The sequence below is a fragment of the Rhinopithecus roxellana genome, chromosome 12, assembly GCF_007565055.1.
Source record: "Rhinopithecus roxellana isolate Shanxi Qingling chromosome 12, ASM756505v1, whole genome shotgun sequence".
Classification (NCBI taxonomy): domain Eukaryota; kingdom Metazoa; phylum Chordata; class Mammalia; order Primates; family Cercopithecidae; genus Rhinopithecus; species Rhinopithecus roxellana.
In genome coordinates this window covers 25,432,813-25,450,504 of record NC_044560.1, presented here as the reverse complement: position 1 = coordinate 25,450,504, position 17,692 = coordinate 25,432,813, and the positions used below count along the sequence as shown (strand labels likewise).

The window sequence follows — 17,692 nt, the reverse complement described above, 5'->3', positions numbered from 1 at the left end:
TTCCATCCCCACCAAGCTTTTGTGAACCTGGAACTTGGGAGACTGTTCTGTAGCCCAGCTCTCCTAGGATTGGCTGCTGGACTTGCCTGAGTTGTGGGTGCACTGGGTGTGATCCTGGGCCGCTCAGCATTCATGTGGAAGTGAAGGAACGAGGACTGGATCAATCCCATTTGAAGGCGTGTCTCACTGCAGCCCGCACTGTCCTCCAATGACACTGTAAGGATACTGCTTTGAGATGTATCAACAGCTTTAAGTAAATGTATTTTCCGGGGTCTGGGAGACCTGACGTTCTGTGTCATAATGAAAATCTGTCAAGTTTCTTCATTTTAAAAATGATAAAACTGCAGGTTCACCAAGTTACATGGCTTACTTGAGGTCACACAGGGATGAGTTTTCAGCACTGCCAATAAAAGCAATCAGTCATTATTCAGTCATTATTCCTAGGATCCATATAATTCAGTAAATATTCCCATAATTATTTAGTAGATATTCACTGACCAATTCGTACAAGGCATTTTGCTCAAAACTGTGCTCATATTTGGACGTTGTATCTTCACCATAATGCTTAAGGTAATGCTATTATCCATATGTAACAGGTAAGAAACCTGAAGAAGAGGGATAGCAAATCATGTATTTGGACATATTTCCATTTTTTGGTTTTTGTGATGCTGGAAGAATGACCAGAATGAGTCACAGGGAGAGTAAACATACCTGGATTATTTTCCAGGACAGAGGTGTGCCCTCCTAGAGTACTGGGACCAAACTTCTCAAGTGTCTGAAACCTTGCTTTAACATTATGGGAAATAACCTCTATCACCTAGAATTTCCCTGAAACTTTGGAATACACAAGAGAAGTATGAGACTTGGGTCTTCCCTTGGCTCTGTTTAATTCACTCTTCTATGGAATACCAATGATTCTCACTAAGCCTTTTGCCTTTTTATAACCACCGTGTATGTTTTATGGAGATGATTTTACACTTTGCTCTATATAGAAAGAATAAATATGAGCAATGGTTTAGGTTTTATGCCCTGGACTTAATATTTTTCTGATTCCTCTTTTGAGATTAAATTCTCATGGAAATAGAAAAATACTTATGATTTCTCATAAGGCCAAGTTTGTTATTAGTTTGAGTTTTTGAAGATGAAGCACAAACCTTGGATTTTACCTTTGTCTGTCCCCATCAACACCACTCATTCTCTCTCAGTATGACCTGGACTTGCCCCTGCACTTACTCTCGTCCTGCTGAAGCATCTCCACGCACTGTCCAATTCCATCAGTGACTCAGGCTCCTCCCAAGGCTCCCTGAAATGGACACAGGGATCAGGACGTCAGACACATTCCAGACACAAAGGCAACCCATACTCTAGAGCAGGCAGCTGTGTTTCCACTTCCCTAATGTTCCAGTGATGTCCTAAAACTGAAAGGAACACTTTCCCTTTTTAGGGGTCTGTTCTTCATGCCTCTGATCTAGTGAACACAACTGTCCTGAAATTGAAAGAGCTTGCTAAATTTCAGGTTTCTTGTTAGGTGGCTAGAATACATTCATAAGACTTCCTCACTTACCCATGACTGCTGAAGTTTGAATTCCTAGCAGTATGATTCCTTTTCTTGTAAGTGGAGCAGCTGAGGCAAGATCGGCCATGTTGCTGTGCAAAAAGAGGTCAACTTAATTTCTACTCAAAGCATGCTTCAATTTCAAACTAGGGCTTCCACTCTTCCAACGTTGGACTGTCACTGCCCCAGGCATGTGTCCCGAAGGGCTCGTGGCTCTGCTGTACTCAAAATAAAGTTTAAATGGAGCCCAGCAAACCAGATCTCCTTCTCCTTTATTTCTAGGTTCCCTCAACAGTTTCTCCTCTGCTTTAGAGACTGCATTGAAAATATTCTTGTTCTGCTGTTGTGTATTGGCTTTGGAATAATGTGATGCAGCTCAATGGGTCCTATCCCCAACTTCATCAAAGTAAGAAACAGCTGGGAAAGTCGGTGCAAATACAAGTTCATTGTCCTCCTTGCAGGGATTCTGATTCAGAGGGCTCAGGTGGGGCCTGGAATGTGTTTGTTAACACGACTAGGATGTGCACTGAATTTGGGGACCCACTGATAGCACTGACGTTACAGTTGATGGGATGATTCTTTCTTTTTTTTTTTTGAGGCGGAGTCTCGCTCTGTCGCCCGGACTGGAGTGCAGTGGCCGGATCTCAGCTCACAGCAAGCTCCGCCTCCTGGGTTTACACCATTCTCCTTCCTCAGCCTCCGGAGTAGCTGGGACTACAGGCACCCGCCACCTCGCCCGGCTAGTTTTTGTATTTTTAGTAGAGACGGGGTTTCACCGTGTTAGCCAGGATGGTCTCGATCTCCTGACCTCGTGATCCGCCCGTCTCGGCCTCCCAAAGTGCTGGGATTACAGGCTTGAGCCACCGCGCCCGGGAGGGATGATTCTTTCTGTTTTGCTGATGAAGAAAGTGAGGCACAGAGAGTCTGTAACTTGCCCAAGTTCCCCTTGCTGTAAGTCCTGGAGCCAGATCTCAGGTGGAGCAGCCTCTTCCCCACCCTCTTCTCACATTTTCCAATTCAGCTGGGTCAGTTCCTTCCAAGTACGTGTTTCTCTCCCTCATACCTCATTTCTGAAAAAAGGACAACTTCTGGAATTTAACTTCTTTCATCTAATACATTTCCTCACAACATGCTGCCAGCATCACATTCTGGTCACTTACTATTAAAGCGAAATGCTTTTTTTCTTCTCTTTTTCTTTCCTTTTTGAGACAGGGTCTTGGTCTATGACCCAGGCTGGAATGTACTGGTGATTATAGATCACTGCAACCTCGAAATCCTGGGCTCAAGTGATCCTCCTATCTCAGCTTTCCAAGTAGTTGGAACTCTAGGCACACATCACCATTTCTGGCTAACTTTTTATTTTTCATAGAGACAAAGTCTTGCTATGTTGCTCAGGCTGGTTTTGAACTTTCTGGCCTCAAGCGATGCTCCCACCTAGGCCTCCAAAAGTGCTGGGATAACAGGAGTGAGCCCCTGAGCCTGGCCTGAAATGCTTTTTTTTTTCCTTTTTTTTTTTTTTTTAAATGAAAATACAGGACATGGAGATGTGGAAAGACACCTTGCTTTATTACTGTTATTATTATTTCTATGGCATAATTCATATATCACAAAATTCACCATTTTAAGCATGCATTTCAGTCTTTGACCATATTCCAAAAGTTTCACAACCATCACCACTACCTCATTCCAGAATATTTTCATAATGCCAAAAACCATGCCTGTACCTACGGGCAGTCACTCTTCAATTCCCCCCTTCTTGCTGTCTCTGACAACCACTAATCTACTTTCTCTAGATACAGATGTACTTGTTCTGGGCACTTCCTCTATATGGAATCACAAACTGTGGCCTTTTCCATCTGTTTCTTAGCATATTGTTCTCATGTTTCATCCTTCGTAACCTGCATCAGTACATGAACTTTTATGGCCCAATAATATGCCACTATACGGTTACACCACATTTTGTTTATTCATCAACTGATGGTGGTTTAAGATGTTTCCACTTTTTAACTATTAAGAATAATGCTGCTATGAACAGCTTTGTACAAGTTTTTGAGTGAAAACCTGTTTTTCATTTTCTTGGTTATAAGCCTAGGAGTGCAATTGCTGCATCATATGTCACTTTATGTTTAACTTTTTTTTTTGTTAAACTTTTTGAGGAACTCACACACTGTTCACTAAATTCAGGAGCTCTGCCATTTTACATTCCCAGCAGTAATATATGAGAATTCCATATTCTCCATAACTTTCCAAACATGTATTGTCCTTATTTTTTCCCTAAGTCACAGTAGTGGGTGTGAAGTGGTATCTCATTTTGGTGTAAATTTACATTTTCCTAATGATGAAAAACATTGAACATCTGAGCATGTGCTTCTTGGCCATTTGTGTATTTCCTTAGAGAAACCTCTACTCACAGCTTTTTTCCCACTGTTCGATTTGGTTGTTTGTCATTTCTTGCTCAGTTATATGAATTCTTTATATACTCTAGGTACTAGACCTGTGTCAAATATACAATTTGGAAATAGTTCTCCCATTATGTGGATTATCTTTTCACTTCCTTGACAGTGTCCTTTGAAGCATATCAGTTTTTATTTTCATGAAGTCCATTTCTCCATCTATTTTTGGATTGTTTGTGCCTACTTAAAAAATGTCTAATCCAAAGTCACAAAGATTTGTACCTGTTTTCTTCAAGACATCGTTTTTTGAAGGAGAACTTTCCTGGGTTGTAGAGGAGGGTGGACTTGGTTTATTTATGCCTCCTGTCCATTACCCATGTTTCTCCTGATTGTTATTCATAGGCTCACCACCCCTCCATGGAGCATCCACGGCCTGTAACAGAGCTCTGGGGACTGATATCCTTCCACTGACTTTGGCGCTGGTGAGAGCCCTGGTCATGTGGTTCAGCTTGGCCTTAACCCGACCCAGTTGCACATATTCCTCAGGCCCTTTAGAGTTGAAGCTGAGAGCCTCTCTGAGAACGCTTGCCAGCCCATGCTGTTCTAAGGCTGGAGCAAACTTCCTCTGTCTATTCCAGACAGAGGAGATTGCAGGGGTTGGACTCAGTCAAGACATCTCTGGTGTTAGAAAGTAGACCTGTTTCAGGGTTTGGGGAAGATTGTTCAATATGAACTAGGTCCTCTCTAATTATTTTTACTGTATGTGCGACTTCTTTCCAGAAACAAAGGAATAATATTTATCTTAGAACATTCTGTCTATTCTCTGTCAATTGTTGTTTGTCTACAATTTTCACATGGAAAAAGGAGAGTTCAGTGTAAATATATTCTTAACAATTAATTATGGTTCATGTCTGCTGCCACGTGATCATATTTAAATCTATGAACTAGCCTGTTACTTAGGTATTATCCTGTTCCTGATGAGAAAACAAACTCAGAAAGATTGGAAAATTTCCCTAGGTCACAAAACTAGTGAGGAGAGGAACAAGAATTAGAAACCAGTTCCTTTTGGCCTTCAAAGCTAATCTTGTACCATTAGATCAAACTGATTTACATACCTTTGCGGGAATTCGTCTCAGTCTGTGGTTCTCACTTGATTTTCCCAAGGAAACAGTGTGCCACTTTAATATCATGTCAAACTTTGAAATTTAAAACTCTTTTGTATGACACTTTTTAAAATCTTTGTTCTATTCCATTGCTTTTGGTTTCTTCTCAATGGATCCCTCTTATTTCTAGGCTCAATATTTGTTATCTATTTTCTGTCAGTTTTCAATTTTTGAGTGTTTGTATCTCTCTCTTTGTTGTATGCTAACAGTTCTTCACTGAGGTATAATTTGCATAGAGTATACTGCAAAAAACCTAAAAGTACAGCTTAAGACATTTTAATATAATTGTACATTGTATAATAACACCCAGTTAAAGACAGAGAACATTTTCCTCCATGCCACAAAGTTCTGACGTGGTCCTTGCCAGTCAATACTCATCCCCCAACGAAGAATATATTCTGAATGTTGTCACTGCCTTAGTCTCTTTGTGCTGCTAGAAAGGAATACCAGAGGCTGGGTAATTTATAAAGAAAAGAGGTGCATTTGTTCATAGTTCTGCAGGCTGCACAAGAAGCATGGCACCCGCATCTGCTCCTCATGAGGGCCTGAGGCTGCTTCCACTTGCAGCAGCAGGTGAAAAGGAACCAGAGTGTGCAGAGATCATATGCTGAGAGAGGAAGCAAAAGACAGCAAGTAAAGGTGAGAGGCACCTTTTAATAACCGGCTCCTACAGGAACTAAGAGAGTGAGAATTCACTCACTACTTTCTCCCAGGGTGGGGATTAATCTATTCATGAGAGATCCACTCCCATGATCCAAACACCTACCATTAACCCCCACCTCCAACACTGAGGACCACATTTAAACGTGATTTGGAGGGGACCAATATTTAAACTAGAGCAGTCACCATAGATTAATTTTGCTTGATCATGTGCTTCATAAAAATGGAATCATTTTGGCTGGGCCTGGTGCCTCATGCCTGTAATCCCAAGACTTTTGCAAGGCTGAGGTGGGCAGATCACCTGAGGTCAGGAGTTCAAGACCAGCCTGGCCAACATGGCAAAACCCTGTCTCTACTGAAAATACAAAAATTAGCCAGGCGTGCTGGCAGGTGCCTGTAACCACAGCTACTTGGGAGGCTGAGGCAGGGAACATTTCTTGAACCTGGGAGTCGGAGGCCGAGATCGTGCCACTGCACTCCAGCCTGGGCGACAGAGTGAGACTCCATCTCAAAAAAATAAGCAAATGCAATCATTTAGTATGTTCTCTTGTTTTCACTTCTCCTACTCAGGTGGTTATATATGACACTAATTTCTTTGTGTTTTTCCCTTGTGTCATTTTGTTTTGGCCAAGTAATATCCTATTGATTGTATGATTATCACACAATTTGATATCCATTTTTCTGATGGGAGACAGGTTTAGTTGTTGGCTACTGTGTATAAGTAACTATGAATATTTGCATACAATTATTTCTGTGAAGATACATACTTATTTTCCTGGGATTCTATAGCTGGAGATGGAGTTGCTTGGTGAATGGGAAGAAAATAGACCCAGAGTTTTGCAAAGTAAACTGTATTACTTTACATTTCTATGAAAGATGTAGGCCATTTCCAGTTGCTCTACATTCCCACACACTTAATATTTTCGGTCTTTTAAATTATAGCCATTCTACCAGGTGTGTAGTGCTATCCTATTTCGGTTTTCTCATGCCTAATGTTCAGTTAGACATCTTCTTGTGGGAAATATCTTCTCAGATTTTTATGTTCATTTATATACTGGGGTGTTTGTCATTTTCTTTGTAATCTAAAGGAGTTCTTTATATATTTTGAATGCGTCCATTCATACATACATATTTTTTGCTATATTATATAGCAAATAATTATTTGCTCTTCCTGGTCTACAGATAGCTTTTAAGTTGTTAAACAACAACATAATAAGCAGAAAGTTTTTAAAAATGCAGTGCAATTCGATGGATTTCTTTTTTTTTTTTTTTTTTTTGAGACAGAGTCTTGCTCTGTCGCCCAGGCTGGAGTGCAGTGGCCGGATCTCAGCTCACTGCAACCTCCGCCTCCCGTGTTCACGCCATTCTCCCACCTCAGCCTCCTGAGTAGCTGGGACCACAGGCGCCCGCCACCTCGCCCGGCTAATTTTTTGTATTTTTAGTAGAGACGGGGTTTCGCCATGTTAGCCAGGATGGTCTCGATCTCCTGACCTCGTGATCCGCCCGTCTCGGCCTCCCAAAGTGCTGGGATTACAGGCTTGAGCCACCGCGCCCGGCCTGATGGATTTCTTATTGTGATGAGTGTTACAGTATCTAGTCTAATAAATATTTTCCCATTTTCCTTTACAAGGTTTCTAATTTTAACTTTCACATGTTAATTTCAAAGTATGATAGAGAGTCGTTGTTAATATTAAATTTTTCAAACAACAAGTATTATTTCAATCAAAATCATTTTACTTAAAAGTCTTTCATTTCCCCAGTGAAGGGCATTGGTGCCTTTGTTTTTAAAACATTTAGAAGTGGCGGTGCGAGCATGTTCTCACTCACGGGTGGGAACTGAACAATGAGAACACTTGGACACAGCGCGGGGAACATCACACACCAGGGCCTGTCCTGGCGGGGGGGGGGGGGGATGCTGGGGGAGGGACAGCATTAGGAGAAATACCTAATGTAAATGACGAGTTAACGGGTGCAGAAAACCAACATGACACATATACACCTATGTAACAAACCTGCACAACCTACAACACAATGTACCCTAGAACTTAAAGTATAGTATGTATTTTATATATATTATATACATATATACGGCGGTGCGAGGGCCGCTGCACAGCTAGCAGAGCCATAGTGAGGAGGGCAGCGCCTGCCCCGAGCTCTCCGCCTTCCCTGCCCGCCAGCCCAGGCGGCCCCAGCAGCAGCGACCAGAGGAGCCCCAGCAGCAGCACAACGGCCAGGCGGATGCCTCTATCCACAGCCTCGTGGTGGACCGGACCTGTTAGGACGCGGCCATCGTGGGCAACAAGGACTCGCCCTCCATCTGGGCCACCATCCCAGGGAAAACCTTCGTGAACATCACGCCAGCTGAGGTTGGTGTCCTGGTTGGTAAAGACTGGTCAAGCTTTTTTGTGAATGGGCTGACACTGGGGGCTAGAAATGTACTGTGGTCCCGGACTCACGGCTGCAGGATGGGGAACTGACCGTGGATCTTAAAACCAAGAGCATCGGTGGAGCCCCCACCTTCAATGTCACTGGCACCATGACTGCCAAGACGCTAGGCGCCTGCTCATGGGCAAAGTAGGCGTCCAGGCAGTTTCATCAACAATAAATGTTATGAAATGGCCTCCCTCCTTCAGCGTTCCCAGTACTGACCTCCTTTGTTCCTTCCCCTCAACCTCTCCCCATAGTTTGCCCCCCTTTCCTTCTCATACACACATGCACCGTTTTAATTTTGGGGGCCATTACCCCACACCCCTTATTGCTGCCAAAACCACATGGGCTGGGGGCCAGGGATAGATGGACAGACACCTTCCCCTACTCATACCCCTCCTGTGTGTGTTTGGAAAAATTTTTTGTTTTGAGGGTTTTTTATGAATAAGAAAGATTCTACTAATAAATAAAATAACTGTTCATATGTGGGCGTACTGTTTGAATCTGTATTCTTTTACTTTGATATATTTATGAACACTTACACCAGTACGACCGTTTTTAAATTACTGTAGCTTTAAAATCAGGTTTGAAGTCTAGCAGAGTAAGTCCTCCAACTTATTGCTTCTTCAAGACCGACTTGCCTATTGTAGGTTCTTTGATTTTCAAATACATTCTGAAATTAGCTTTTAAATTTCTCTAAAATCTCCTACTAGAAATATTAATCAGAATTGTGATGTAATATGCTAACAACATGGAATCTTCCAGTCAATGAATATGATATATATTTCTCTATTTAGTCTTCTTTCATTTTTCTCACCAATTGCTTTTAGGGGCCTTGTACCCGCTTCATTGCATGTATTCTTAAGCATGTAATGATTACAGCTATTAATCTCTATTATGTTTTATTGCATTTCATTTTCTTTTTCTTTTTCTTTTTTGAGACGGAGTCTCGCTCTGTCGCCCAGGCTGGAGTGCAGTGGCTGGATCTCAGCTCACTGCAAGCTCCGCCTCCCAGGTTTAGGCCATTCTCCTGCCTCAGCCTCCCAAGTTGCTGGGACTACAGGCACCTGCTACCTCGCCCAGCTAGTTTGTTGTATTTTTTAGTAGAGACAGGGTTTCACCGTGTTAGCCAGGATAGTCTCAATCTCCTGACCTCGTGATCCGCCCATCTCAGTCTCCCAAAGTGCTGGGATTACAGGCTTGAGCCACTGCGCCCGGCGCATTTCATTTTCTAGCTGCTAATTGCTAGTATGGAGAAATTAAGATGATGAAATCAACGTTATGAAGTTATAATTTAGGTACAACAGATTGCATCACTTTAAAATGTGCAATGTGTAATTCAATGCATGTTTACAAATGTGTACACTAATGGAACTACTGCCACAACCAAAATAAAGGAATTTCCCTATGCCCCAAAATTTCTTGTACCCCTATGCAGCTCATTGGTCTTTCTACCCTCAGCCCTAAGGAGCCACTGCCACTTCAGGTCCATTTTCTTTTTAACCATTTTCTATAAATTAAATTATACCTGTGTTCTTTTGTGTCTGCCTTCTTTCATGCACCAACATAATTTTAAAATCCATCCATATGAGTATTTGCATCAACAGTTAATGCCTTGTAATTGCTGAGTAGTATTCCTTTGTGTGGCTATACCGTGTTTGTGTATACTTTCACCTGTTATTGGACATTCCTATCGTTCCACGTTTGGGCTAGTATGAAGAAACTACCATGAGCATCTACACATGGCAGGCCAGGTCTCACTACCACAGGACTCCTAACAACTGTTTCAGTACCAACTGAGTGGTTCAGTCAAATATTAAGAGAGAGAGAGAGAAAAAAAAAAAAAGGCCAGTGCCCTTATACAAAGGCTGGAATGTAACAAAAGCCCACCAAGAGTTTTGCCTAGGATTTTCCTGGGCCTTAAAGCATGACAAAATAACAAAGGCATTCTTAACAGGAGTCATTTAGTATTAAACAAGTTTTATTGGGGGTCTGAAGAAACTCCCCAGGCCTCCACAAATAAGTTTATTGGAGGTCTGAACGAACTCCCCAAACCTCTGTGATTTAGCAAAAGACAAGATAAGGGTCCCCAGCACCTAGACCCATTTAGATTAAGTGAATTTACTGAGGCTCCAGAGGAAGGTCTTCAGGACTCAGACCTTAGTTCTAGATTAAAAGAAGTTAATCACGTATATATTTAGATGAATGCACACTTCCATATACACATATAGCTTAGAAGGTACATAAGCTCAGGAAAACTTTGTAATTTTAAGTTGATCTGGTGATAATTTCCAGGCCTTTTCCCTGTAACCAGTTGGAGAAGTAAAAACTCTCTTCCTCCCCAGTTCATCTGCATCTCCTTGCTGGGCCACGAGACATAGCAGCCCGTCCCTCAGTTTAGTCTGGAAACACACGCAGATCATTGTGCAGACACAGTATGTAAATTCCTAGGAATGGAAGGACTGTCCATCTGATTTGTATATGTTTAACATTTAAGAAACTGTTAGACTTTCAAAGGAGTCATACCATCTTTCATTCCTACAAGTATTAAGACTTCCAAGTGCTTTATATCCTCACCAACATGTGCTATTTTCAGCCTTTTAAATTTTAGCCATTCTCATGGATATGTACTGGTATCTCATTGTTGTATTGATTGATCTCCCTGATGACGAAACAGTAGAACATCTTTTCCTACGCTAATTGATCATTCATGTATCTTCTTTTCTGAAGTATCTATTCAAGTCTTTAGAGAAATTGTTTCATTGTGCTGTTTATCAGACTGCTATATACATATACATACATATATACATACTCTAAAAAAGCCCTTTGTTGGAGATAAATATTGTGGTTTCCTTTTATTTCTCTTAATGTTCCCTATTTGGAGATGATGATAGATAATCTTCAAAAAGATATATGTATGTGGGGGGGTGTATACATACATATATCCTAAGAATCATTAATTAGACATCTATATATCTATTTCTGGATTCTCTCTTCCCTTCCACTGATATATATTCTATTTTTTTCAACAAAACACATGATTTTCATAGCTGCAGAGTAATTCTGGAAATAGGTAGTGAATTCATTCACCATTATTCTCTTATAATATTGCTCCTTTATTATTCTTGATCATTGACATTACCATATAAATAGTAGAATCAACTTATAATTTTCTACCACAATGTTGCTTGGAATGTTTATTAGAATTGCATTGGATCTGGAAATTAATTGATGAAAAACTGACTTTTTAAACATAACTCTTCAGATCCATGACAAGGTTTATCTCCCCACTAATTTTGTTCTTTCATAATTTCTTAAAGCAATTTTTTTGTAGTTTTTGGTGTACTGGTCTTAGATAAATTTTGTTGACTTTCTTTCTTTCTTCTGTGTCTCCCTCCCTCTCCCTCTCTCTCTTTTTTTTTTTTTTTAGAGACACAGTCTTGCTCTGTTACCCAGGTTGGAGTGCAGAGATGTGACCTCGTCTCACTGCAATCTCTGCCTGCCAGGTTCAAGTGATCCTCCTGCCTCTGCCTCCCCAGTAGCTGGGGCTACAGGTACATGCCACCACACCCAGCTAATTTTTTGTAGTTTTAGTAGAGACTGGGTTTCACCATGTTATCCATGATGCTCTCAATCTCTTGACCTCATGATCTGCCCACCTCAGCCTCCCAAAGTGCTAAGATTACAGGTGTGAGCCACTGTACCCAGCCTGTTGAATTTATTTATAAGCATGACATGTATTTAGATGTTACTTTAAATGAAATTGTATTTTTATTTCATTTTCCAAATATTCATTGCTAATATATAGAAATACACAAGACTACTTACACTGAGCTTATATTCTGTAACATTATCAAACTCACTAATTACTTTTGGTAGATTTTTGTAGATTTCTAGGATTATTAACATACGCAGCCATTATCTGTGAAAAAAGACAGCTTCAATACTTTCTTTTCAATACTTTTATTTATTTATTTTTCTTACTTTATTGCATGGATTTAGATCTCTACTATAATGCTGAATTGAAAGAGTACCAACAGATATTCTACTTTTTTCCCTTGTTTAATAGAAAAGCATTCAATCTTACGCCATTTAATATGTTACCTGTGAGTTTTTGTCAAATCCGTTCTTAATGGGGTTGGAAGTGTTGCCTTCTGTTCTTATCATGCTGAGAGTTTTCTGGGGTTTGTTTTCATAAATCATGAAAAAAGTTTTCAATTTTGCCAAACACTTTTACTGTGTATAATAAGGTTACCATATGGTTTTTCTCTTTTGCCCTGATAATATATAAAATTATATTTTTTAAATATAAAAAAGATTTCTTGAATCAAGCTAGGACGGTTTTTTAAATTACAAACTTTTAACAAATATATTGAAATATAACTTACATGCAATTGAGATGCATTAAAGTACATAAGCATTAAAGTGAATACTTAAAGTGTATAATTTTTAAGAGCTTGAGCACAGTATACACAAGTCAAAGAGGAAGGACAGAAAATACTAAGGATGGCTCAGCATATGTGGTTTATCCTGGTGAATGTTCCATGTGAGTTTGAGAAGAGGCATTTGTTAGCTGTTCTTAGATGTATTTTGCTTAAATGTCGACTTGGCTCACTTGTGTCATTGATTGTGTGAATTAATTTTGTTCTAGTGGGCACGAAAATTACTGTCTGATCACTTTGGACTTATGTGGACTTGGTTTATGTTTTATTAAAATGAATTCATGGAAAGCCCACAGCATTTCCCAAGACCCTCTAATTTGGCAATCATCAATTCAGCGCTTTGTGGATTTGTCAGGGTTTGGTTTTAGGCTTTACTAGGGCTGGTCTAGAATAGGCCTTACTGTAAAGTGTGACACTTATTCCTAAAGCACAGTCATTCTAGTGTCTCAGTTGGATACCCGGGTGCTAATGAGGTGTGCGTGAGTTCTTCCCACCCTGGATGGCAGAAACTCCATCATCCATTCCCCAACCCTCCTCCACCTCAAGTACCTCTGGTCCAAACTCAATTTGATAGCAGTCACCCCTCTGTTAAATCTGTTTGTCTTTTCCTTGTGCAGGTACAGTCCCGCCCTTGATAAGTATGCACATGGAACCCCTCATGGACTTCGACACCTGCCCCTCTGAATAGCTGTCTCCTCATTGCTGCCCTGCCCCACAGACTGCAGTTGCTTCAGTGGACTGGAACTCTGATCTCTGCCTTCTCACTCAGTGGGGCTGTCCTGCTCTGAGTGGACTCTAGCCCACGATGCAGCTGCTGAAAAATTCTCCCTAAAGAACTAGGAAATCTTGGGGCTTCCCCCTTAAGTTTCCTGTTGTACTGCCTGTTGTCCACTGTCTGAAAACAATTTTATGGTTGTTTACGGAGGCAGGATTAGTCTGATATGATTTATTCTAACAGGAACAAGCAGAAATCTGTTATACTCTTTTAATTACTGTGCCTTTATAATATTATGGTAGAATCCTAAGATGACCCCCAGTGATCTTTGTTCTCATATAATCACTTCTTCCTGAGTGTAGACTAAAGCCAGTGATGAGATATCACTCCTGGGATTGTGTTACAATTTATGGCAAAAACAAGTTAGCAGATGTAATCGAGATCTCAGATCAGTCAAATTTAATACAGAGAGATGATCTTATGAGCTTGACCTAATGAAGGTGAGTTCCTTGGAGGGACTGAGGTCTTCCTGGAGAGATGTGAAGTGCAGGAGGGTTTCCATGCAGGGTGATTCTCCTCTTCTGGCTGGAGGAAGCATGTATTGGGAACATGGGAGGCCTCCAGGAACAGTGAGAGGCCCCTGGCTGACAGTCAGCAAGAAAACAGAGATCTCAGTTCTACAGTCACAAGGAACTGAACTCAGCTGACAACCTGAGGAAACTAGAGAGCAAGTTCTTCCCCAGAAACTCCAGAAAGAAACCCAGCCTAATTTCAGCCTGTGAGGCCCTGAGAAGAAGACCCAGCTAATCCAGGCCTCAACTTCTCATCTGTGGATACTGCAAGAAAATAAATCAGTCTTACTTTAAGCCTCTAAAAGTTACCAGTAATTTAGCATGCAGCAATAGAAAATTAATACAAACAAAATGGAGAAGACGTTGGAGTGGAGACAAAAATGAAACGGTGGGAGAGGGATGCCTGTATGCTGATATGGTTGATGCCTGTACGGTTGAATTGGGCCTACCATTCCTCATCTAATTAGCTTTGGTCTATTAAGGTGCATAGCTACACACAAATATTGGTACTGGGTTGAATCCAGAGGATTAAGATATTGCATTCTTCAGAGTAGAGCAGAACACTCTGAATTTGGGGTTACTGTATCACAAGTCATATAGCAGGTCCCTCTGGGAAGGCCTGGAGGAAGATTTACAGGATACCCTTGAAACAACATTGAAGGCTTCTTTGTTCCCCAGAGGGACCCGATCTCCTCTCAGTCAAGAAGCTCCAAGTCTCTGAACTGGATGCCAACTTACAAATTCCCACTATACTGACTCCATCAAGCCTCTGTCCTCAGAACTAGAGTTTATCAATAGAAGATGGACTCATGGGAGTCTAGGCATTTATTCTATTTTATATAAATCAGTTAATGTGCATGAACAAAACAGACTTTGAAGAAAGAAAGTCACAGCTGCCACAGGAAAACAGCTTCGACATCCTCATCAGTCATCAGGGGTGTTCTGTTGGGAGGACTTGATATGAGGCTTTCCTCATCATGGGCTAGTACAGACGCGGGGGAAATGTCACCAAGTCCTCAATTCGGAGTGCAGCAGCCGGGGCTGTTGATTCGTTAGGCCTCCTGCTGCTGGAGATGCAAGTAGTGCATTTTCATGGCCACCACAGGTGCCCTTAGGTCACCATTCTTCAGAGCCAGAATCCAACAAGCCACTGAAGCTCTGAGTATTTCCCTTTCCTCAGTCACCCACATAAATGACTTCAGGTCCTTCAGGGGGAGGCTTGGAGGAAGATTGACAGCATACACTTGCGGCACCATTGAAGGCTTCACTCTTCCTCAAGGGATCCATCTCCCCTCAGTCAAGAAGCTCCAGGTGGCCGGGCGCGGTGGCTCAAGCCTGTAATCCCAGCACTTTGGGAGGCCGAGACGGGCGGATCACGAGGTCAGGAGATCGAGACCATCCTGGCTCACATGGTGAAACCCCGTCTCTACTAAAAAATACAAAAAACTAGCTGGGCGAGGTGGCGGGCGCCTGTAGTCCCAGCTACTCGGGAGGCTGAGGCAGGAGAATGGCGTAAACCCGGGAGGCGGAGCTTGCAGTGAGCTGAGATCTGGCCACTGCACTCCAGCCTGGGTGACAGAGCAAGACTCTGTCTCAAAAAAAAAAAAAAAAAAAAAAAAAAAAGAAGCTCCAGGTAGCTCAACTGGATGCCAGGTCATAAATTCCCACTATGGTGACTCCATCAGGTCTCTGTCCTCAGAACTAGAGCTTTTCTAATTATTGCAAAAGTTCATTTCTTACTAGATTTCTCATCCATTACATTCCCAGACACCTCACAATGATTAGTAACCACCACATATCCCTACCTCTCAAGGAAATCCCTCCCGCCTTGTCTCTAGATGGCCAAGTCCCACGGCCTGTCCTCTACTCTTCCAGAACCCTGTTCTTCTCACTGACAGCAGCGAGGGCAAATCCATGCTGCATCTCCCGCCATGACCTCCAGTTTGCAGACAGTAGGTACCACAGAACTTGACAGTCACGCCACTGTTCCCCTCACCTGTGCATTTCTTAATGCCTTGGTGAGGAGAATGTCTCTCCATCTTCCTTGATGGGAGCTAAAGGAACAAAGGTAAATAATGCTATGGGACCCACTGAGAACTGGGGCTATGGAAGAGTGACCACTGAAGTAACAGACAGATGCAGCTATTGCCAGATACTCAGTGCCCGAGCAGGGAGGGAGAGGGAAGAAATACAGACCTCACCTTCCTCTCACGTCCAGGCTCCATCAGGTGCCCCCCATTGCTAAACCTAACTAGAAGTGTGTACGCAGGGGAGCCAAAGATGCATTCTAGAAGGGACAAGCACGAAGTGGCATAAGACAGGATGGAAATGAGTGGAGAGTGGATCTGTGGGAAGCAGGAGGGGATGTTATGGAGAAACAAAAGGAGAATACTAGCTCATAATGCTAGGTGACACTAACATTCCAAAGTCTGTGCTCATATTCAGAAAAGAAAATTCAGCATAAAGTACTAAACCAGGAATCAAGATACTGTATTTTCAACTGCTGTTCCAACAGCTGTATTATAAAGGGCCAGTTTATGTCATGCCTTTCTAATTAGACCTAAAGTGCCAGGTGGCATTGGGACTGGCACAGCCTTGCTCAATTATGTGTTGGAGAGTACACAGAGACTGCCAGGCGGAGGGAAGACACAAGAGAACAGAAGAGATGCTCTCAGGGAAGAAGAGACCACACAGCCCCAGAGTCAGGGGTAGCATCAGCCACTGTCGGCTGCTCATTTTCCCAGACAGAGCCCACAAGCCTCAGCCATGCTGTGCTTTGCAAGACGCTTCTTCACCTTTTCAATAAACCTGCCTGAATTGAAGCTGACGGGGGTTTATTTCTCCTTCATCATCAATGAAATTCTTCACCGCAACAATCTCCAATGAACTTTGGGCACAGCAGGCAGGCCCATTCCTGCTCCTGTTCCACTGTGTCGCCTGTAGCTTGAAAAGGGGGACGTACTGAACTACCACCAAATGTTCCTCTGGCTCTGATATTCTATTATTCTGGTTTCTTTTTGGCTACTTTGTTTTTGGAAGCATGCATCCTAAGGCATCCAGTTGAACAAACTTTGTCTACTGTGTCCAGGCATTCCTGGTGGGATTTCAGATAAGACACTCTTGAGTTGCTGCACTCACAACCACTGAACCAATTCTATGACCATCTGTTTCATGGCCACATGTTTGTTCATTTTATATGTACATAAAGGGAGGGGACAGACAGCAAACTTCCGTGTTATAAATTGTATCATCTTAAAAAGGAAACAAGGCAACACCTTGCAATAAAACCATAAGATGCTTTAAATTTAAGCTTAATGCAATCAAGAATGCCCATAAAATTCCTATCTAAAGAATGTTTAGAAAATTGCTGAACAAGGGACATCATCATTTAAAGTGATATGAAGAAACCTTCTCGGCTAAGCATATGGGCTAGGTTAGAAAGATAGAGGACCCATCTCTGCCCTGGAAAACTACTAGTAGCATCTTTGAAAAAGCTCCCTGTGTTTGAGTACGCACCTTCATCCACAGGCTCACATTTGATCCCAACTGGCGGCTGCTTCTTGGCATTAACATTGGATTCCCTACTAATAAATCTTACCAAGATCTGAGTTTCTGCAGACATGATATTATTTTGTTCGGCCATCCTCATCTTCAAGGGTAACCAAGAAGGAACAAGGAATTTATTTACCTCCTCAAGGGTAAAGGTTTTACCAATGAGACACTTTCTTACTATGACACCAGGGCCCCCTATGCCTGTTCACTTCA

The 17,692-nt window shown here is 41.9% G+C and overlaps 1 pseudogene; it reads left to right on the top strand.

The window, feature by feature from the left end:
* The first annotated feature begins 7,348 nt into the window (after window positions 1–7,348).
* On the top strand, window positions 7,349–8,419 carry LOC115900719 (annotated as a pseudogene).
* The last annotated feature ends 9,273 nt before the right edge of the window (window positions 8,420–17,692 follow it).